At 47.5% G+C, this 22,153-nt stretch overlaps 2 protein-coding genes across 36 annotated transcripts in view; one reads left to right on the forward strand and one right to left on the reverse strand.

The window, feature by feature from the left end:
• Nucleotides 1–3,532, reverse strand: part of PLEKHB2 (pleckstrin homology domain containing B2) — a 49,482-nt gene extending 45,950 nt beyond the window's left edge. For 8 of the 30 annotated variants that reach the window (XM_055109377.2, XM_008978536.4, XM_055109373.2 and 5 more), the window contains exon 1: nt 2,404–3,532. The gene's annotated coding sequence lies outside the window, so the exon portion shown is untranslated. The remainder of the gene's footprint in view (nt 1–2,403) is intronic. The other 22 variants (XM_063595369.1, XM_063595367.1, XM_063595365.1 and 19 more) reach the window with 18 other exon arrangements.
• A 9,802-nt stretch (nt 3,533–13,334) lies between these two features.
• The window catches only part of FAM168B (family with sequence similarity 168 member B), a 46,600-nt gene continuing 37,781 nt past the window's right edge, over nt 13,335–22,153 (forward strand). The window contains exons 1-2 of one of the 6 annotated variants that reach the window (XM_055109384.2): nt 13,335–14,568; nt 16,240–16,394. The gene's annotated coding sequence lies outside the window, so the exon portion shown is untranslated. Of the gene's footprint in view, nt 14,843–16,239; nt 16,395–22,153 lie in introns of all 6 variants that reach the window. The other 5 variants (XM_034954180.3, XM_034954179.3, XM_034954181.3 and 2 more) reach the window with 5 other exon arrangements.

Genomic DNA, 22,153 nt, shown 5'->3' on the forward strand with positions numbered 1-22,153 from the left:
CTATTTGGGGGGCAGAGGCAGGGGACTCCCTTGAACCCGGGAAGCGGAGGTTGCAGTGAGCCGAGACTGCGCCATCGCACTCCAACCTAAGCAACAAGAGTGAAACTCCGTCTCAAAAAAATAAAAAATAAAAAAGTGAGAACTGCTACAATTACATTACTATTTTGTTCCAAAAGCTAGAATTCAGGTTTAACTGTCTACAACTCCTCATGATATCCCAGTTCTCCAGCTCTCTTTCGCTATAAAAGTGGCTTCCTTATGAAAAAGGAAAAAAACTCATCTCTGTTCTTCAAGGGCAACAATGGAGAGTCAAAGAGATGTCACAGGTACATTCTGAAACAGAAGGGAAAGAAGGTTGGGTGACCCATCAACATGTAGAGGTCAGTTCCCACATGGCATTGGCCATTTCCAGTTGGGAACCACTTCTTAACAACAAGCCTAATACAAGCACCATCAAAGGGCAGACAGGCAAAGAAAGCAAAGAGGCAAGGAAGTCCAACTTTCCGTTTCCATGATCCACTGTGGAAGCAAATATATAACTAACAAAACAACTGGGTCAATTAGCCCCCACTTTGGGAGCATTTTTAACAGTGTGTTTTGCAGTTTTTGGTAGTTACTGTTATTAATAAGGTAATTCTTTAATTTCTTTAGACAAACAGTAAGACAGAAGGCAGGCAGAGGAAAGGAGAAAGAAAAATATTAATGCAAGCTGAAAAGCATAAGCAAAGCTTTCAGAAAGAGGTGAGAGAAACCTCCACCTTCCCAAGGAGTAACACCACAAGAGTATCTGTCCTCTCTATACCACTGCTGTACACATTTAATCAACTCAGTCCTTGAGAATAGCAGGAAATTTACTTACAGAATGTACCACCGCCTTTAAAATATAATGCTAGCAAAGAACCGCTGTCAGGTTCTGAGTTCTTTTCTGCAGCCTTCTTCAATAAGCATTTACTGACCACCTACAAAGTGCCAAACACTATGCTGTTTATTAGGGAAACCCTGCAACACAGTTTGATTCCTGTCCTCAGGGAGATCAGTACGAATAGGGAAGAGTCGAGTAAAGAGATCACCACCACAGAGAGTAAACACCAGGCACAAAGGAAGCCCAGACAAGCTCCAGTCCTATCAATATCCAGGCAACCAGCCCAGGGTTAGGAACTTTCTGAACCTAAGGAACACTCCTGAACACCACAATTGAACCGTCACAGCAGTATTCCCACACCCCCACAGGTCCTTAGGCAGACACACCCACTGCATGGGCACAGACGCACAGCTGTGTCTGTGCATACATGTTTTGGTCATTAGTTCAGTCAACAAATACTGAGGGCCACACTAAACAGGCAGTTATCAGTGCCAGCTCGGGTCCTAATTCCTCATGTGACTTCGGACAAGTCACTTCCTGAATTGGTACTGGTTCATACCAAAGGCCACAGAAGACCTTGGAATATTCCTCCCCTCAGCTGTCAGCCCTCCTCCCTCGGTGGTGGTTCCACCCTTTCCTAAGCACTAAAAATTTAAAGGCTGAGACCATGAGTCAGTATTATTTTGAATTAACCATGTTCCTTTAGTTTTTTAAAGTGACCACTGCACCTCATTCCTTTCCTCCACCCACCCTGAACCGGTCTACATTTGAGATTTAAGTGGGGTGGCGGGGGGGGGGGGATCCCTATGCAAATCCCTGACCTCCGGAATTTTCAATCTAGTTGAGTAACAGAATCAAACATGAAGAGAGATATGTAAGATAAGGTACACCAAGCACTTATGACTAAAGACATTGCAAGGCCAAGAGCAGGTGAAATGCAGCGAGGGGCGGACCGCACCGCGAGGGTAAAGCCTCAACGCCCCCCAGGACTTAAGGAGGGGAGACCTCTGGGCAGGAGAACTGAGAAGGCAAGTTCCCTGGAGCAGAGGGAGCAGCAGGGGTAGAGATCGGACGCCGGGAGACCCCAGGCGGCGGGCCGCAGCAGGTCCCGGCAGTCAGACATGTGGGACACTCCCGAGCGGCCAGAAAGGATGCAAGGCGGAGGCTGCAGTCGGGAAAGGGGGAGGGTCCGCGGGGCCGGAGAGGAGGGGCTCGGGGAAAGGACCGGAGGCGGACGCCGGGGAAGCGATGGGAAGGGGTCTGAGAGGCCGGGGGCGCCCACTGGGAGGGCTCTCGAATGGGCTGCTCTAGGGGAGACTGAGAGGGCGGACCTGGGGAAGGTCAGGGTGGTCCAGGGAGGTGGGCGGACCCGTGGCCAGGAGCCTCAGGGAAAATTAGGGAGTGGGGACACCGCGGAGGTGGCGCGGTGCGGGGTCCCCTCGGAGGGGCGCGAGGCTGGGCAGCTCTAGAGGAGAATCTGGAGAGGCGCGGGCCAGAGGGGAAAGGAGCTAGGGTCGTCCGGACTAAACAGGGACACTCACCTGCGAACCAGAGTGGACAACGCCAAGACGCCACGGCGGTTCCTCGCCTCCTCGCCTGCGAATGCCGCACGTCCGGCGTCCTGGCCGCCGTTCTGACGTCACTCCTCGGCGCGCATGCGCGGCGGGGCCCGGCCGGTGGGGCGGGGTGTCTGGGTGGTTTCCTGAGAAACGGGACAGAAGGAGGCAGGGGGCGTGGGTCTCCCAGGAGGTCGGCGCTTCCACTAAAAGGAAGTGTTACAAAGTGAGATCCTGTCTTAAAAATATAAAAATTAAAAAAAAAATTGTTGGCACCCTAATCTTGGTTTCTAAATACCGCTCTCTAAAAATAGGGCCAAGGCGCCTTAGAGAAATGGGCGACTCTAGGACCCGGGCGCAGAAAGCTCCAGCTGAGCCGGGAGCGTTTTGTAGGCCAGAAGCTTGAGGTGCTCAAAAAACTGAAGGACCGGGCGTCCAAGGGCGCAGGGATCTACCCAGAGAACTTCCGGGGGCCGCGCCTGGGACAATTTGAGCAGCAATATAAAGTACATTGCATTAAGTTATAACCTAAAGTATAAAACAGCCCAGAGCCCGTGCTGATATAAATACGTGATTAAATAAATGAGGGAGAAGGGATAATCTTCCTTGCAGAGGAATTCTAATAATACCTCATCCAGAGGGGTGTGGTAATCCGTCCGCACCCACCCTGAGTGTGGCCTATGCCTGGGGACGACCTTTCCAAGAGTACAGTGTGGAAAGAGGGCTGTAGAGCCACTCCACGTGAAAATCAAAGTGATTAGTCACTGCACTTGCCCTTGACATGTGATTAAAAAAAACCGTGACCTCAGTCTAACTGAAAGATAAACATCAGACAAATCTCGTTTGTGGGATATTCCTCAAAACACCTCACCAGTACTCCTCAAACTATCAAGGTAATCAAAAGCAAGAAAAAAACTGAGACACTGTCATATGCAACATGGTGATGTAGCTAGGCTATAAACTTAAAATAAAATTTAAGTTTAGGTAATAGTAGTTTTTAGTTATAAGAAATGTATAATGGTTATGTAAGATGTTAACATTAGGAGAAATTGTGTGAAGGGTATACTAGCTTTATAACTTTTTTGTAGTCTAAAATTATTCCAAATGAAAAGTTGGGGGTTTTCTGAAGACAATAGAGGGAAAATAAATGTTAGCCAGGTGAGATGGTTCATGCCAGTAATCCCAGAGCTTTGCGAGCCAGAGGCAGGAGGATTGCTTGAGCCCAGAAGTTTGACCTGCAATCAAGCCACTGCGTTCCAGCCTAGCAGGGGTTGGGAGGGGGTGTAGGGGTACTGCCTGGAAAGAGGCTTGAGAGAGCCTCCTGGCAACCCCACTCCTAGGGTGCTGAAAATGTTCTATACATTGATCTGAGTGGTGGGTACGTGTGTGTAAGTAAAACTTTATCAAGCTGAACACTATACTTAACATTTGTACATTTTTGGCCGGGCACCGTGGCTCACGCCTGTAATCCCAGCACTTTGGGAGGCCGAGGCAGGCAGATCATGAGGTCAGGAGTTTGAGACCAGCCTGACCAACGTGGTGAAACACCGTCCCTATTAAAAATACAAAAAACAATTAGTCGGGCCTGGTGGCGCGCTTGTAATCCCAGATACTCAGGAACTAAAAATACAAAAATTAGCCAGGCGTGGTGGCGGGCGCCGGTAGTCCCAGCTACTTGGGAGGCTGAGGCAGGAGAATGGTGTGAACCTGGGAGGCAGACGTTGCACTGAGCCGAGATCACGCCACTGCACTCCAGCCTAGGCGACAGAGAGACTCCATCTAAAAAAAAAAAAAAAAAAAAAAAAATTTGTACATTTTTCTGTGTATAAATTATATCTAAATTTAAAAGGGAAAAACTCTTAAAAAAAAAAACTTTGGAAGAGCCCTATTATTATTGGTCTTCAAAACCCCAAACTCTGCCAATCAGGGCCCCTGTCTTAACCCAGCTCCTCTCTGGGGAAAATTTTTAAAATGCAGGGTAGGGAGTCCTATGATGCCTGCAATCCCATCTTTTGCAAGATATTATGGCTTAGTCAACACAAGAGTTCAGAGATTTGTGTGACATGGGGTTCTTCCTGGTTCCGCTGCTTCTGGATGAGCTCGGGTAAATTGCCTGACATCAACAAGCTTCTTGACCAGCCCTCATTAAGGCTATACTAGCCCTGACCACCTTCAGGGTCAGTCTTAGGGACCTTTCAGGGTCTGAGTTTGGAGTATCCAAAAATACACTAACACATTCTCTCTGAGTGATGGGACTGTGGATGACATTTCTTTTTTCTACTTTTCTGCATTTTCCAAGTTTTCTTTCATGAATATGTATCACTTCAACAACAGGAAAAAGTAATATTTAAGGCTGGGTGTGATGGCTCACGTCTATAATCCCAGCACTTTGGGAGGCCAAGACAGGAGAATTACTTGAGCCCAGGAGTTCAAGACCAGCTTGGGCAACACAGTGGGACACTTTCTCTACAAAAAAATAAAAATAAAAAAATTAGACTGGCATGGTGGCATGCATCTGTAGTCCCAGCTACTTGAGAGGCTGAGAGGGAAGCTTCACTAGAATCCGGGAGGTCAAGGGTGCAGTGAGCCATGATTGTGTCACTGCACTGCAGGTTGAGCAAAAGAATGAGACCCTGCCTCAAAATAATAATAATTTTTTTTTTGAGATGGAGTCTCATTGTCACCCAGGCTGGTGTACATTGGCACCATCTAGGCTCACTGCAACCTCCGCCTCCTGGGTTCAAGCAATTATTCTGCCTCAGCCTCCTGAGTAGCTGGGAATACAGGTGTGCGCCCCCACACCCAGCTATTTATTTTGTATTTTTAGTAGAGACAGGGTTTCATCATGTTGGCCAGGCTGGTCTCAAACTCCCGACCTCGTGATCCACCTGCCTCGGCCTCCCAAAATGCTGGGATTACAGGCGTAAGCCACTGCACCCAGACAAAAAAAAAGTAATATTTTAATAAAGTTCAGTTTAAGTAGGCGTTCCAGTACCTGGAGGAGGGAGTGTCCCATAACAAGTTTTCTGATTCAGTAAAACTGGCTTTCTGGGCTGGGCGTGGTGGCTCACGCCTATAATCCTAGCACTTTGGGAGGCCGAGGCATGCAGATCAGAGTTCGAGACCAGCCTGGCCAACGTGGTGAAACCCCATCTCTACTAAAAATACAAAATAATTAGCCAGGCGTGGTGGCGGGCACCTGTAATCCCAGCTACTTGCGAGGCTGAGGCAGGAGAATAGCTTGAACCCAGGAGGCGGAGGTTGCAGTGAGCTGAGATTGTGCCACTGCACTCCAGCCTGGGCGACTGAGTGAAACTCCAACTCAGAAAAAAAAAAAAAAAAAGAAAAGAAAAACTGGCTTCCTGTTCATGTTAATTGAGAAGAGGCCAGGGGAAAGAAGGCTGGGTGCAGGTGAGGACGCCTGCTTTCCAGCCCCCTATCTGCCTGTCCTGAATGTGCAGCCTCTTGTCTGAAACTGAGAGGGAGAAGTCCAAGAGTTCAAAGAGTTGCATTGGGACTCTGTACCCATCAGTCACCTGTCTCTGTGGCCCTCAACTGGCTCAAACCAAATTACCTGCTGCTAAGCCCCACTCCATTTTTTGCCCAGTTACTAGTATGCGTTTCTTTATTGAAGAAAATAAAGTGAGAAGTTCTGGTGGTTAAAAAAGAAATTCCAGGCCAGGCACATTAGCTCACACCTGAAATCCCAACATTTGGAAGGCCGAGGCAGGAGGATCACTTGAGGCCAAAAGTTCAAGACCAACCTGGACAACATAGTAAAACAACATATACAAAAACATAAGTAAATTAAAAAAAAAAAAAACTCCAAATAGAAACATGAAGTAAAATACCATGTCTCCCCTGCTACATCCCACATAATTGGGAATGTGGAGCTTCCAAGGAATAGGAGATAACAGGCACTCTTCCTTTACTTTTTCTTTCTTTGTGTTTTTTTTTTTTTTTTTTTTTGAGACGGAGTCTCGCTCTGTCGCCCAGGCTGGAGGGCAGTGGCGGGATCTCGGCTCACTGCAAGCCCCACCTCCCAGGATCACGCCATTCTCCTGCCTCAGCCTCCCAAGTAGCTGGGACTACAGGCACCCGCCACCACGCCCGGCTAATTTTTTGTATTTTTAGTAGAGACGGAGTTTCACCATGTAAGCCAGGATGGTCTCCATCTCCTGACCTCGTGATCCACCCGCCTCGGCCTCCCAAATTGCTGTGATTACAGGCGTGAGCCACAGCGCCCGGCCGAAATTTTTTATATGTAAAAAAGTAGCCAGGGTGGAACAGTAGGATTTCAGCTGCCCCGCAATGTTTACCAACACCCAGGTCCATCCCAAACAGACAGACAGCACTAGGGAGAAGAGCAGGGGCAAGCAATGCAGAGTGCAGCGCAGGAAGCCATTCCAGCATGCTGGCTGCACCTTTGCTTCTCCTATACGGAAACTTTGGAACTGCTTTTTGGGCTGGAAAACAATGAGTTTTTGCATGCCTAAATTTTACTTCATTTTGCCCTCAACATCTACTAAGAAGCCATGGCTTTCTTCAGACAGTGGAATCCATTTCTTTCTTTCTTTTTTTTATTTTTTTGAGACGGAGTTTCACTCTTGTTGCCCAGGCTGGAGTGCAATGGCTCGATCTTGGCTCACCACAACCTCCGCCTCCCAGGTTCAAGTGATTCTCCTGCCTCGGCCTCCCAAGCAGCTGATACTACAGGCACCCACCACAACACCCAACTAATTTTATATTTTTAGTAGAGACGGGGTTTCTCCAGGTTGGTCAGGCTGGTCTCGAACTCCCAACCTCAGGTGATCCGCCTGCCCCGGCCTCCCAAAGTGCTGGAATTACAGGCATGAGCCACCACGCCCGGCCAAAGACAGTGGAATCCATTTCTTTTGAGGATAGTAGTTGGGGTTTTGCCCACTATAAACAGGAAGCTGCCCATGTACACAAGAATGGAGAAATAAAAAGGGGCACAGCTGTGGTACAGGCAGCCTTGCAGTTAATGTCCTTGTTTACAGGTCTGTTTCTCTCCCCCTTCACTCCCTGCTTTGGATTGCAGCCTTTTCTGCCTATTTCAACCATCCACAGGAAAGTGAGTGCCCTTTCTCCTCCAGCCCACCTGAGCCTCTACTGCTACTTCAGTTTGGAGTGTTTCTTGTTTACTGTTGAACATCTGTCACCTATTTCACAGGCATCTATGGAGGGATAAAATGAGTTCTTGGCCTCCCATTTTGAATCCGAAGCCCTCAACCCCAAATACTTTGTTTTTTGTTTGTTTGTTTGTTTGTTTTTGAGATGGAGTCTTGCTCTGTCACCCAGGCTGCAGTGTAGTGGAGTGATCTCGGCTCACTGAAACCTCCGCCTCCCAGGTTCCAGCAATTCTCCTGCCTCAGCCTCCCGAGTAGCTGAGACTACAGGCACACGCCACCACACCTGGCTAATTTTTGTGTTTTTTAGTAGAGATGGGGTTTCACCATATTGGCCAGGCTGGTCTCAAACTACTGACCTTGTGATCTGCCTGCCTCAGCCTCCTAATGTGTTGGAATTACAGGCGTGAGCCACTGCACCTGGCCTTTCTGTTTTTTATTTCTTGAGACACGGTCTCACTCTGTTGCACAAGCTAGGGTGCGGTGGCATGACCACAGCTCACTGCAGCCTTGAACTCCAGGGCTCAAGTGATCCTCTTACCTCAGTCTCCAGAGTAGCTGGGACTACAGTGTGTGCCACCACACCCAACTAATTGTTTTTAAATTTAATTTTAATTTTTTTTTTTTTGAGACGGAGTCTCACTCTGTCGCCCAGGCTGGAGTGCAGTGGCAAGATATTGGCTCACTGCAAGCTCCGCCTCCCGGGTTCACGCCATTCTCCTGCCTCAGCCTCCGGAGTAGCTGCGACTACAGGCGCCCACCACCACGCCCGGCTAATTTTTTGTATTTTAAGTAGAGACGGGGTTTCACTGTGTTAGCCAGGATGGTTTTGATCTCCTGACCTCGTGTTCCACCCGCCTTGGCCTCCCAAAGTGCTGGGATTATAGGCGTGAGCCACTGCGCGCGGCCTAGTAATTTTAATTTTTTAAAATAGAGACAGGGTCTCATTATATTGCTCAGGCTGGTCTTCAACTCCTGGACTCAAGTGATCCTCCTGCCTCGGCCTCCCAAGGTGCTGGGATTACAGGCATGAGCCACCACACTCAGCCCTCAACTAATTTTTTAATTTTTTGTAGAGATGATTGGTGGGGGGGTCTCCATATATTGCCCAGGTTGGTCTCAAACTAACTGAAGGGAGAGAGCCAGGAAGGCCAGCAGCACGGTGCTATACAGCATGTCCACAGGCAGGTATAATAGATGCAAGGAGCCTCAAGGGCACATAATAAAGTCATTAGGAAGGAATGCATTTTGGGTTTTTTTGTTGTTGTTTGTTTGAGACAAGTCTCGCTCTGTCGCTCAGGCTGGAGTGCAGTGGTGCGATCTCGGCTCACTGCAAGCTCCACCTCCCGGGTTCACGCTATTCTCCTGCCTCAGCCTCCCAAGTAGCTGGGACTACAGGCACCCACCACCACGCCCAGCTAATTTTTTTGTATTTTTAGTAGAGACGGGGTTTCACCGTGTTAGCCAGGATGGTCTCGATCTCCTGACCTCATGAGCCGCCCGCCTCAGCCTCCCAAAGTGCTGGGATTACAGGCGTGAGCCACCGTGCCCGGCCTGCATTTTGTTTTTGTCGTTGTCGTTTTGTTTGTTTGTTTTTTGAGACAGAGTCTCGCCCTGTTGCCCAGGCTGGAGTGCAATGGCACGATCTTGTCTGACTGCAAGCTCCGCCTCCCGGCTTCAAGGGATTCTCCTGCCTCAGCCTCCTGAGTAGCTGAGATTACAGGCACCTGCCACCACGCCTAATTTTTTGTATTTTTAGTAGAGATGGGGTTTCACCATGTTGGCCAGGCTGGTCTCGAACTGCTGACCTCGTGATCTGCCCACCTCGGCCTCCCAAAGTACTGGGATTACAGGCGTGAGCCACCGCACCCGGCAGGAATGCATTTTGATCATATATTCCCTTTGTTTTTAATATTAAATTTACACAGTATAATTTTTAATATTGGCTGCGTTTCACAAATGGCTTACAGAATTCCTGGAAATTTGTCCTTTGGCTTACACTAGTGGCCCCAGCATATCCCTGAGCTTGTTCAGCTGTTCTCTTGATGATAGATGCATGAATGCTTTCCTGTTTGAGGTTATTATCAATAAAATTGTAATGAACATTTCTGTACAAGTCTTTGCATGGATATATGATTGCAATTCTCTTTGGTACAATTTGCTGAGTGATGAGATAGATGTGTAGTTTTTTGTTGTTTGTTTTTGGTTTTGTTTTGTTTTGTTTTTTGAGATGGAGTCTCACTCTGCTGCCCAGGCTGGAGTGGAGTGGCATGATCTCGGCTCACTGCCACCTCTGTCTCCCAGATACAAGCGATTCTCCACCCTCAGCCTCCCGAGTAACTGGGATTACAGGTGCCCACCACCATGCCCAGCTAATTTTTGTATTTTTATCAGAGATGGGGATTCACCATATTGGCCAGGCTGGTCTCGAATTCTTGACCTGTGTTTTAAGACAGGGACTTGCTTTGTCACCCAGGCTGGAGTGCAGTAGCATCATCATAGCTCACTGCAGTCTCCACCCCCTGGGCTTGACAATCTTCTTGCCTTACTTGCCCCCTACCAGTAGCTGGGACTGCAGAGTGCACCACCACATCCAGCTAATTTTTGTTTTGTTTTTTTGAGACGGAGTCTTGCTGTTCTGTGTCGCCCAGGCTAGAGTGCAGTGGTGTGATCTCGGCTCACTGCAACCTCTCCCTCTCAGATTCGAGCGATTCTTCTGCCTCAGCCTCCCCAGTAGCAGGGACTACAGGCACCCGCCACCACGCCTGGCTAATTTTTGTATTATTAGTAGAGACGGGTTTCACCATGTTGGCCAGGCTGGTCGTCTTGAACTCCTGACCTCAGGTGATCCACCCACCTCGGCCTCCCAAAGTGCTGGAATTATAGTTGTGAGCCGCCGCACCCGGCCTGTGTGTGTGTGTGTGTGTGTGTGTGTGTGTGTGTATAAATATATATATATATATTTTTTTTTTTTTTGTAGAAAAGGGGCTCTTGATATATTACCCAAGGTGATCTTGAACTCTTGGGCTCAAACAATCCGCCTGCCTTGGTCTCCCAAAGTGTTGGAATTATAGGCTTACAGGCATAAGACACTGCACCTGGCTGATGTTTGCTTGTTTGTTTATTTATTTGTTTTGAGACAGTCTCCCTCTGTCACCCAGGCTGGAGTGCAGTGGCGTGATCTCGGCTCACTACAACCTCTGCCTCCCGGGTTCAAGCAATGCTCCTGCCTCAGCCTCCTGAGTAACTGGGATTACAGGTGCCCACCACAACGCCCGGCTAATTTTTGTATTTTTAGTAGAGACGAGGTTTCACCATGTTGGTCAGGCTGGTCTGGAACTCCTGACCTCAAGTGATCTGCATGCCTCAGCCTCCCAAACTGCTAGGATTACAGGCTTCAGCGACCACACCAGGCCAGATGTTTAGTTTCATAAGAAATGATTAGAACTTTATCCAAAGTGATTATACCATTTTGTACTCCCATCAGAAATATATATATTTTAAATTATTACTATTTTTTGAGACGGAGTCCCACTCTGTTGCCAGGCTGGAGTGCAGTGGTGCGATCTTGGCTCACTGCAACCTCCGCCTCCTGGGTTTAAGCGATTCTCCTGCCTCAGCCTCCCTAGTAGCTGGGACTGCAGGCGCGCCCCACCACGTCCAGCTAATTTTTGTATTTTTAGTAGAGACGAGGTTTCACCATGTTGGCCAGGATGGTCACAATCTCTTTTTTTTTTTTTTTTGAGCCAGAGTCTCGCTCTGTTACCCAGGCTGGAGTGCAGTAGTGTGATCTCGGCTCACTGCAACCTCCGCCTCCCGGGTTCAAGCAATTCTCCTGCCTCAGCCTCCCAAGTAGCTGGGACTATAGGCACGTGCCATCATGCCTGGCTAATTTTTTTGTATTTTTAGTAGAGACGGGGTCACCATGTTAGCCAGGATGGTCTTGATCTCCTGACCTCGTGATCCGCCTGCCTCAACCTCCCAAAGTGCTGGGATTACAGGCGTGAGCCATCACGCCTGGCCAAGATTTTTATTTATTTTTAATTTAATTTTAGAGTAGGTAATGTATTCACGTGGTTCAAAAATTAAAAAAAAAAAAACCCAAACATGAAAATTATCTTTCTCACCTCTGTCCCCTATCTGCTCAGGGCCCACTTTTTCCCAGTCTCACCACAGATAATCATTGCTGGTAGATTTTTGGCTATTTTTTGGTATTTCTGTAAATATGACAATATTCTGTAAATGTAAGTAAATACAGATATATTTTTTCATTTCTACCTTTTTACATAACATTCTTTTTTTTTATTTTTTAAGACGGAGTTTCGCTCTTGTTGCCCAGGCTGGAGTGCAATGGCGCGATCTCGGCTCACTGCAACCTCCACCTCCTGGGTTCAAGCAATTCTCCTGCCTCAGCCTCCCGAGTAGCTGGGATTACAGGCATGTACCACCACGCCTGGCTAATTCTGTATTTTTAGTAGAGACGGGGTTTTCCCATGTTGAGGCTGGTCTCGAACTCCTGACCTCAGGTGCTCCACCCGCCTCGGCCTCCTAAAGTGCTGGGATTACAGGCGTGAGCCACCGTGCCCGGCTTTACATACTATTCTTACACAGAGTTCCATACCTTGGTTTTTTTTCATTGAATAGTCTACCTTGGAGATATTTTCATTTCAGTACATACAAAGTTTCCCCATTTCTTTTTCAAGTTATAGGCTATTTCACTGCATGATGAACCAGAGTTTACTCAGTCATTTCCCTAGGTGTGGACACTAGGGTTTGTTTCCAGTATTTTGCTACTGTGCACAATGCTGCAATTAATAGGTGTGAACTCATTTTATTTCACACATCTATAAGTATCTCTGTAGGCAAACTCCCAGAAGTGCAGCTGTTGAATGAAACATTGTTTGTGCATTTATTTTGACACACATCATCAGATGATCCCCTTTCCCATCCAGCAATGTCTGAGAGTGCGAGCTTCCTGGCAGCCTTACCAATAGCATTGTCAATTTTTTGGACGTTTGCCAATCACAGTGAAAACTGCTACCTCAAAGAGTTTTAACTTGCATTTTTCTTTATAGAAGTGAGATTGGATATTTTTCATATGACTAACAGCCAGACTTAGTCCTTTGCTGTGAACTCTCATTTTTCTATTGGGTGGTAGGGCTTTTTATTGTTGACTTCTGGAAGCTTTTGGAATATTAAAGAGATTAGCTTTGTCTATTACATGTGTTGGGACTATTTCTTCCTTGTTAATCATTTATCTTTTGACTTTGCTTATGGTGCTTTTTGCCGACCAAAGCTTTTCATAGTCATGACTTCTGGATTTCGAGTAATAACGTAGAAAAGCCTTCTTTACTCCAATACTAAAAAGGAATTTCCCCATGTTTTCTTCTTGTCCTTTTATCACATTTATATTTTATTTTATTTTATTTTTTTTGAGACGGAGTCTTGCTCTGTCGCCCAGGCTGGAGTGCAGTGGCCCGATCTCGGCTCACTGCAACCTCCGCCTCCCGGGTTCAAGAGATTCTCCTGCCTCAGCCTCCAGAGCAGCTAAGATTACAGATGTGCGCCACCACGCGCAGCTAATTTTTGTATTTTTAGTAGAGACGCGGTTTCACTATGTTGGCCAGGCTGGTCTTGAACTCCTGACCTCGTGATCTGCCCGCCTCAGCCTCCTATAGTGCCGGGATTACAGGCGTGAGACACCGCGCCCATCTGTTTTTATTTTATAAACGACTGAAAAAAGACCAGAGCCAGGCCTCCTCCCTTCCATCACTAATCTTTATTGCAATAACTCCCTCCTTTGTCGTCCTGTACCTAGCTCAGACCAGACGACACCCCAAACACAAACACCAAGACACGCACCTCTTTAATACGAAATAATAAACATACCTCCCCCGGAGAGACACCCTGAACTAACCAAATCATTGTAACTATACACTAAGCCTTACATAAAAATACTAACATTTGGCCGGGCGCGGTGGCTCACACTTGTAATCCCAGCACTTTGGGAGGCCAACGTGGGTGGATCACCTGAGGTCAGGGGTTCGAGATTAGCCTGACCAACATGGTGAAACCCCCGTCTCTACTAATAACACAAAAATTAGCCAGGTGTGGTGGCGGGCGCCTGGAATCTCAATTACTCAGGAGGCTGAGGCAGGAGAATCGCTTGAACCCGGGAAGCGGAGGTTGCAGTGAGCCAAGATCGCGCCACTGTACTCCAGCCTGGGTGACAAGAGCGAAACTCCGTCTCAAAAAAAAAAACCAAAAAACCCCCTAACATTCTAGTACACTTCCCTGAACTCTTGTCTATAGAAATGATCCCGCACTTCTACACTTGAAACGCTGACTTGCATTCTCTAAAATCTGCACTCCTGAGCGGGCGCCCGCAGCCTCCGCACTGGCAAAGAATCTGTGAGCTGAGCTCCGCCCCGCTCCGACCCCGTAGTGGCGGTCACCCGGGGTGTGCTCGACTCCCGGGTGCGGCCTGAGGATCCGCGCCCTGGCGTCTGGGCACACACAAAGGTTTCTGCGGCGCAGGACTATCTCAAAATATAAATTAAATACTTTTTTCACAGACAGTTAATAAAAAAACTACAGCTACACCCGGCCCTTTCGCCAACTGGGACCGGCCCACTGCGCGCTCGCGCTCGCGCTCGTCCATCCGGGCGTCTCGAGGGCGCCGGCGGGAGCGAGCACGCTGCGCAGTCACGTGCCCGGCGCGCCCCCGTCGCGGCGCGCTCAGGCGGAAGTGAGGTCGGCGGCTCCGGTGGCTGCGCAGCGTCGGCGGGGAGCGCGGGCTGCGGAGAGGCGGGCCGGGCCAAGCGGAGCCGAGCGAGCGGGAGCGCGGCGTCCGGGAGGCGGCGGAGACGCGGGGCTCGGAGGGTCAGCCTCTTATCGTAGCAGGTCTCCTCGGCGCGCCCCCCTTGTTTCGCCCCACGGCCAAGCCCGCCGCGGGCCGGCGTGCGCTGGTCACTGAGGCCCAGGTCGCCGCCGCGGCGCGGTGAGTGGGGGCGGGCAGCGGGCGACTGCGCGTCCAGGCCGGAAGTGCGGCGCTTTGTGCGGCCGGCTCGGGGCGGCGCCAAGGTCGGTCCGCGGCTCGGGGTCGCTGGGCGTCTGGACCGGCCTGGGCTGCGCTTTGTGCCGCGGGCAAGGCCGGGCGGGGGCCGGGGGCGGAGCTCGGCCGGACACGTACGCGTGCAGGTGCGGTCCGGGCGGCGCGGGCCTGCCGCCTAGGTGGCCAAGGTGGCTTCGCGGCGCGGGGCGTTCTCCTAAAGGTCGGGGTCACAGCCGTCAGGAATGCGAGCGTGAAACCCGGGGGCAGAGCTTTGTGACAATAGTCATTTCCAATGTGTAACTGCTCACTTTGTCTACCCACGAAGTAAAGATAATTTTTTTTTTTTGCTTGGCGGAATCTGAGCGTTCTCCTTCCAGCTTGAAAAGGCACGATTTAAATTACAGATTTTTAAGATTTCCTTCAGAAAGGACGTTTCGTGGCCTAGCCTGGGTTAACTTTGAAAAAAGAGTGCAGTGCGCCTTTACGACGTCCACAAATAAGGGTATTTCTGTTTTATAGTGTATGTGAACATGAAGTGTGCATCTCATGGGCTGTTTGAGTTAATGTTTAATCATTAAAGTCAAACAAGAATATTTTGCAGTGTTTTCGCATGCAAGGAAGCTTTACAAATAAAAAGGTTTATATAGTTTCCACTCCTTAAACTTTCAGGTCATCCTTGTGTAATTTGAGATCACTTTTCTCAAATACTATGGATGAAAGATTCTAGATTAAATAAAACTTTTTGGTTTTGGCAAAAACAGGACACATTTTTAAGCTCTTGTAGATAAAGGAGTGGGTTATTTTTGCTTTGACAGCCAAGATTTGAGCAGTGTAAGGCTATTCTAATTTTGAAGCTAGTGTTGCAGAAATTGTGAAGATCTTGCTTCTCTTTGTCTTTACGAAGCAGGCTTACTTTGGTGGAGTGTTGGCATATGTTACTCATGTAACATTTTGGAATGTTTCTGCATACCAGAAAGCTTTAAAATGAGTTAAAATTAGTTGTGATTTTGACTAAATGAAAGTTAAGGTCTCGTAGAAGGCGGCCTGTAGACTTTTAAGAGTTGGAGCCTGCTTTCTTTGGGTTCTCCTGGGTGTTCCCTGTGCAGCAGTCACTGGAAATGCAGAAGCAGGTGGTTCTCTTCTTCCTAACTCCTGCACTTAGGAATAGTGGAAGAATTAGGCTGTGTGTATGAGTTAAGTGCCTGGAACCTAAAAGGAGGACGGAAGCAGCCCAGGTCTTCTTATCAGATCTTAATATATTTGTTAGGAAGTAAGAGCAGTGTAATGCCATAGAAGTAGAGGATTAGAATTGAAAAAAATCTACAGTGGGTTTTAAAATTTTTTTATATAGGTTCCGTAGTTTAAAGGGAAATTATACCCAAGTTGTCTTAGACAGTTTCTTTTCCTGGATCAATTGAGCACTTTTTTTTTTTTTTTTTTTTTTGAGACGGAGTCTCCCTCTGTTGCCCACACTGGAGTGCAGTGGCGCCATCTCGGCTCACTGCAAGCTCCGCCTCCCGGATTCACGTCAGTCTTTTGCCTCAGCCTCCCAAGTAGCTGGGACTGCAGGCGCCCGCCACCACGCCTGGCTAATTTTTTTGTATTTTTTTTTTTTAGTAGAGACGAGGTTTCACCGTGTTAGCCAGGATGGTCCCAATCTCCTGACCTCGTGATCCGCCCGCCTCGGCCTCCCAAAGTGCTGGGATTACAGACGTGAGCCACCGCGCCTGGCCGAGCACAATTTTAAAAGAACAGTACACCAGCGTAATAGAGTAATAGTTTTTTCATGCCTTGTGTCCAGTCTGTTAAGTCTGTCTGATTGTACTGTGCAGAAATACATGAATTCCTCCCAGTAAAATGCAAACCCAAACCTTGGTAATGAAGGTAAAGTTTGGGGGAGAGAACTTCTTTTCTTTTCTTTTCTTTCTTTTTTTTTTTTTTTTTGTGAGACGGAGTGTCGCTCTGTCGCCCAGGCTGGAGTGCAATGGCGTGATCTCGGCTCACTGCAACCTCCGCCTCCCGGGTTCAAGGGATTCTCCTGTCTCAGCCTCCCGAGTAGCTGGGATTACAGGCACGCACCACTGCGCCCAGCTAATTTTTGTATTTTTAGTAGAGACGGGGTTTTACCATGTTCCCCAGTCTGGTCTTGAACTCCTGACCTCAGGTGGTCCACCTACGTCGGCCTCCCAAAGTGCTGGAGACACCACCGCGCTCGGCCTATATGCTTTATTTTTTATTTATTTATTCATTTATTTTTTTGAGACAGTTTTGTTCTGTCGCCCAGGCTGGAGTGCAGTGGAGTGATCTCGGCTCACTGCAACCTCCTCCTCCCGGGTTCAAGTGATTCTCCTGCCTCAGCCTCCGGAGTAGCTGAGATTACAGGCACATGCCACCCTGCCCAGGTAATGTTTGTGTTTTTAGTAGAGATGGGGTCTCATCTCACTATGTTGGCCAGGCTGGTCTCGAACTCTTGACCTCAAGTAATCCACCCGCGTTGGCCTCCCAGAGTGCTGGGATTACAGGCGTGAGCCACCGTGTCCAGCTTCTTTTTTAAAAATATATTTTTGTCCAGGAGTGGTGGCTCACGCCTGTAATGCCTGCACTTTGGGAGGCTGAGGCTGGCATATCACGAGGTCAGGTGATCAAAACCATCCTGGATAACATGGTGAAACCCCGTCTCTACTAAAAATACAAAAATATTAGCCGGGCATGGTGGCAGGCAACTGTAGTCCCAGCCACTGGGGGAGGCTGAGGCAGGAGAATGGTGTGAACCCGGGAGGTGGAGCTTGCAGTGAGCCGAGATTGTGCCACTGCCCTCCAGCCTGGGCAACAAAGCGAGACTCCATCTCAAACAAAAAATTTGTATATATTATACATATATATGTTCATTTTGTAGAGATGGGAGTCTCACTATATCGCCCAGGCTGATCTCAAACTTCTGGGCTCAAGCAGTCCTCCTGCCCCAGCCTCCCAAAGCACTGGTGTTACAGGCACTTGCCACCAAGTCTACAAGCTCTTGTTGATGTTGCCAGACATTACTGAGAATTTCCAATGTTGATTTTTCTGAGTATTGTATCTTGTATATTGGTGTTTCTGAGAGTGAATCTAAACCTCTTAAAATTAGATTTCTTGATATAAAATTTTAAAGGCCTCGTGTTATAGTATTTCATACTTAGTGCTCTGTGTGGAACTTTGTTTAGAGATGGTATGTTTCCAAACCAGGAAACAATAGTATATAGTGATAGGTCTTTCTTTTTTTTTTTTTTTTTTTTTTTTTTTTTTTTTTTTTTTTTTTTTTTTTTTTTTAGACAAGAGTCTCGCTTTGTCGCCCAGGCTGGAGTGCAGTGGCACGGTCTGGGCTCATTGCGAGCTCAGCCTCCTGGGTTCACGCCATTCTCCAGCCTCAGCCTCCTGAGTAGCTGGGTACAGGCGCCTGCCACCGTGCCTGGCTAATTTTTTTTTTTTTTTGTATTTTTGGTAGAGACGGGGTTTCACTATGGTCTCGGTCTCCTGACCTCGTGATCCGCCCTCGTCGGCCTTCCGAAGTGCTGGGATTACAGGCATGAGCCACTGTGCCGGCCTCTTTTTTTGAGATGGAGCATCCATGTCGCCCAGGCTGGAGTGCAGTGGTATGATCTTGGCTCACTGAAACCTCTGCCTCCTGGGTTCAAGTGATTCTCCTGCCTCGGCCTCCCAAGTAGCTGGGACTACAGGTGTGCACCACCACCACTGGCTAATTTTTGTATTTTTAGTAGAGACGGGGTTTCACCATGTTGGCCAGGCTGGTCTGGAATTCCTGACCTCGTGATCTGCCCACCTTGGCCTCCCAAAGTGCTGGGATTACAGGCGTGAGCCACCATGCCCAGCCAGGTCTTTCTTTTTTCTTTCTTTTTTTTTTTTTTTGAGATGGAGTCTCGCTCTGTTGCCCAGACTGGAGTGCAGTGGCGCCATCTCGGCTCATTGCAAGCTCCGCCTTCCGGGTTCACACCATTCTCCTGCCTCAGCCTCCCCAAGTAGTTGTGACTGGCTAATTTTCTTTTTGTATTTTTTTTTAGTAGAGACGGGTTTCACTGTGTTAGCCAGGATGGTCTCGATCTCCTGACCTTGTGATCCACCTGCCTCGGCCTCCCAAAGAGCTGGGATTACAGGCGTGAGCCACTGCACCTGGCCAGGTCTTTCATTTTAAAGATAGAGTTTTCTTCTGATTATGATTTGATTTTCAAGTTAGGAATTTTTGCTGTCATCTTTTTAAAGGTAATCTGACATTTGTCTATTCTAATGCAGGTGTCAAACCACCCATAAGAATTCTGACAGTTGAGTCATTTCAAATGGGAAACTAAAAATGTGGTAAGCTCGGCCCGGTGCAGTGGCTCACGCCTGTAATCCCAGCACTTTGGGAGGCCAAGACTGGCGGATCACCTGAGGTCGGAAGTTCGAGACCAACCTGACCAACGTGGAGAAACCCTGTCTCTACTAAAAATACAAAATTAGCTGGGTATGGTGGCACATGCCTGTAATCCCAGCTACTCAGGAGGCTGAGACAGGAGAATCGCTTGAACCCGGGAGTCAGAAGTTGCGGTGAGCTGAGATCGCGCCATTGCACTCCAGCCTGGGCAACAAAAGTGAAAACTCTGTCTCAAAAAAAAAAAAAAAAAGTGGTACACTCTAGATCCAGCCTTGGGTTTGGGTTTCTTAGTCCACAGCAAATTAGACTGGAAAGTTGGTGGTTGCAGGGAGATTTTAGTAGCACTAACATTTCAGGTAGATTGGTGATGGTGTGTTTTTTCTTTAGTTTTGCATTATGCAGAATTGAAAATGCGGCAGTACAGTGCATAACCTTATATGCAACATCTTGATGTAAAGATTATTAGCATTTACATAATTTCTACTTGATGTAGAGATTATTTGCTCTTTTTGTAGAAATATTTTAAAGTATAGATGTATCATTTTCGACTTTATATACTTTATTGTGTCTTTACAAATTTATGTAATTATACATAATCACAGTACTGTTACCAGGATTAAACATAATTGTTTCATACCAGCTGATACCCAGTATTCAGTCGTGTCCCAGATATCTTTAAACTCTGTTTACAGTTGTTTCAGTCTAAATCGAGTCCAAGCAAAATTCAGCTATTGCTTTTATGTCTATATCTATTTTAATTTAGAACTATCTGGCCTTCCTCCTCTCCCGCCCCTTTTTTCCCCCCACTATTGCCTTATTGAAGAAACTGGGTCATTTGTCCTCTGGAATGTCCCACTTTTGGTGTTTGTCTGATTGTTTCATGGTGTCATTCAGCATATTCCCTCCTACTCCTGCGTTTCTTGTAAACTGGAAGTTAGATGTAAAGGCTCCATTTGATTTTTTTCCCCCCAGACGGAGTCTTGCTCTGTTGCCCCATCTGGAGTGCAGTGGTGCGATTTCAGCTCACTGCAGCCTCTACCTCCCAGGTTGAAGCAGTTCTCATGCCTTAGCCTCCGGAGTAGCTGGGATTACAGGTGTGTGCCACCACGCCCAGCTAATTTTTGTATTTTTAGCAGAGACAGGGTTTCACCATGTTGCCCAGGCTGGTCTCGAACGCGTGGCCTCAAGTGATCCGCCCTTATCGGCCTCCCAAAGTGCTGGGATTACAGGGATGAGCCACTGCAACCAGCCAAGTAGAGTTTTATTATTATTGGTCTAGGCTATAAGTCAGGTCATTATGGAAGGAGAGCCTCCTAACATCCTTCAGTACTTCATTTGAATTTGCAGTTTTTGGCTGTTAGGAATAATGCTGTTACAAATGTTCATGTCCAACTGTAGGTGTAGCATGTGTTTTCACTTCTCTTGGGTATGTACCTAGGAGTGGAATTGTGGGGTCATGTGGTAACTCTGTTTACCTCAGAGTTGCTCAGGAGCTTCTTTGCCTACCAGAGGACATCTCCACTCAGCCCGTATTTAAGGGTCTCCACTTGGTGGTTGTACCTAAGCTAAGTCTCCACAATCATCTATTACTGATTCCCTACATAGAGCCTAAGCTCCAAACAAACTCAGTTGCTTAATGTTCTTAAAATGCATCTTGCTTGTTCTCATTTCTGAGGCTGATTTGATCCTATCCATTGTTTATTGGAAATGCTGCCCTTTAATTATTATTATTACTATTTTTTGAGACGGAGTCTTGCTCTGTTGCCCAGGCTGGAGTGCAGCGGCACGATCTCAGCTCACTGCAACCTCTGCCTCCCAGATTCAAGTGATTCTCCTGCCTCAGCCTCCTGTGTAGCTGGGATTACAGGTGCCTGCCAACACGCCTGGCTAATTTTTGTTGTATTTTTAGTAGAGATGGGGTTTCACCATGTTGGCTAGGCTGGTCTCCAACTCCTGACCTCAAGTGATCCTCCCACCTTGGCCTCCAAAAGTACTGGGATTACAGGCATGAGCCACTGTGCCTGGCCTAACGCTGCCCTTTAATCAAGTTTTTCCTATTTCTTCCCCCCTCCACAGAATTTTTGCTCTCCCCTCTCAGCCCTCAGAACACTTTATTCTCTTGTGACTCTTAACACTTGTTGCCTTGTATCAGAAAGTATTCATACTTTTAATCTTATTATGTATATGTTTGCACTGTCCAATACGATGGCTGTCACCTACATAGGACTGTTGAAGTTAATTAAACTAAAAATTCACTTACCATATTTGGATATTACAGACAGGCTTTCATCTTTGTTTTTGAGATAGGGTCTTGCTCCATTGTCTAGGCTGGACTGCAGTGATAACGATCATAGCTCACTGCAGCCTCGAACTCCTGGACTCAACTGATCTCAAGTAGCTGGGACCACAGGTGTGCACCACCACATCCAGCTGATCTTTTTACTTTTTGTAGAGACAGGGTCTTGCCATATTGCCAGGGCTTGTTTCCATTTTTGTGAACAGTTCTGTTGGACAGCGCCTTCCAGATTGTAAAACTCAGAAGAGATTGTGACTTGCCATTTTGTTTTCTCTGTGGCCTTTGTGTAGTGCTTTGCTTATCTGGAATTCAATTAAGAAATAAAAATTAGTAGCCCCTGGCACAGAAGAAAGAAATAACATTTGGGAAATATTTGCTTCTTGAGAGATGATAGTTGAACCAGAGAAGTAGGTGAAGTATTTGCAGACCTCCACAATTTCTTGGTTGCAGATCCGCCAAGCATGGGTTAAAAGTACAGGGGAATAGGGATTGGCAGTTGCTAGTATGTTTATTCCTAAACTGTAGGGTAAGACACACAATTGATTCTCCTAGCCTACCTGCTATGCCTTTGTATACTTGTTTCCTCCCTACTCTGAACTGTAGGCCTGCACTGTCCAGTATAGTAACCACTAGCCACATGTGACTACTTATGTTGAAGTTAAATAAAGCTAAAAGATCAATCTCACAGTAGCCTCATTTAGCCTTACTTTTCAGATGCTCAGCACTCTTGGCAGGCGGCTGCTGTAGGGGACAGCACAGATGGAGAAGGATGTGGTCATTGTACAAAGTTTTGTTGGTCAGTGCTGGTCAAGACCTATCACGTAGCTGTA

This window comes from Pan paniscus, chromosome 13 (genome assembly GCF_029289425.2).
Source record: "Pan paniscus chromosome 13, NHGRI_mPanPan1-v2.0_pri, whole genome shotgun sequence".
In the NCBI taxonomy this organism is placed as follows: domain Eukaryota; kingdom Metazoa; phylum Chordata; class Mammalia; order Primates; family Hominidae; genus Pan; species Pan paniscus.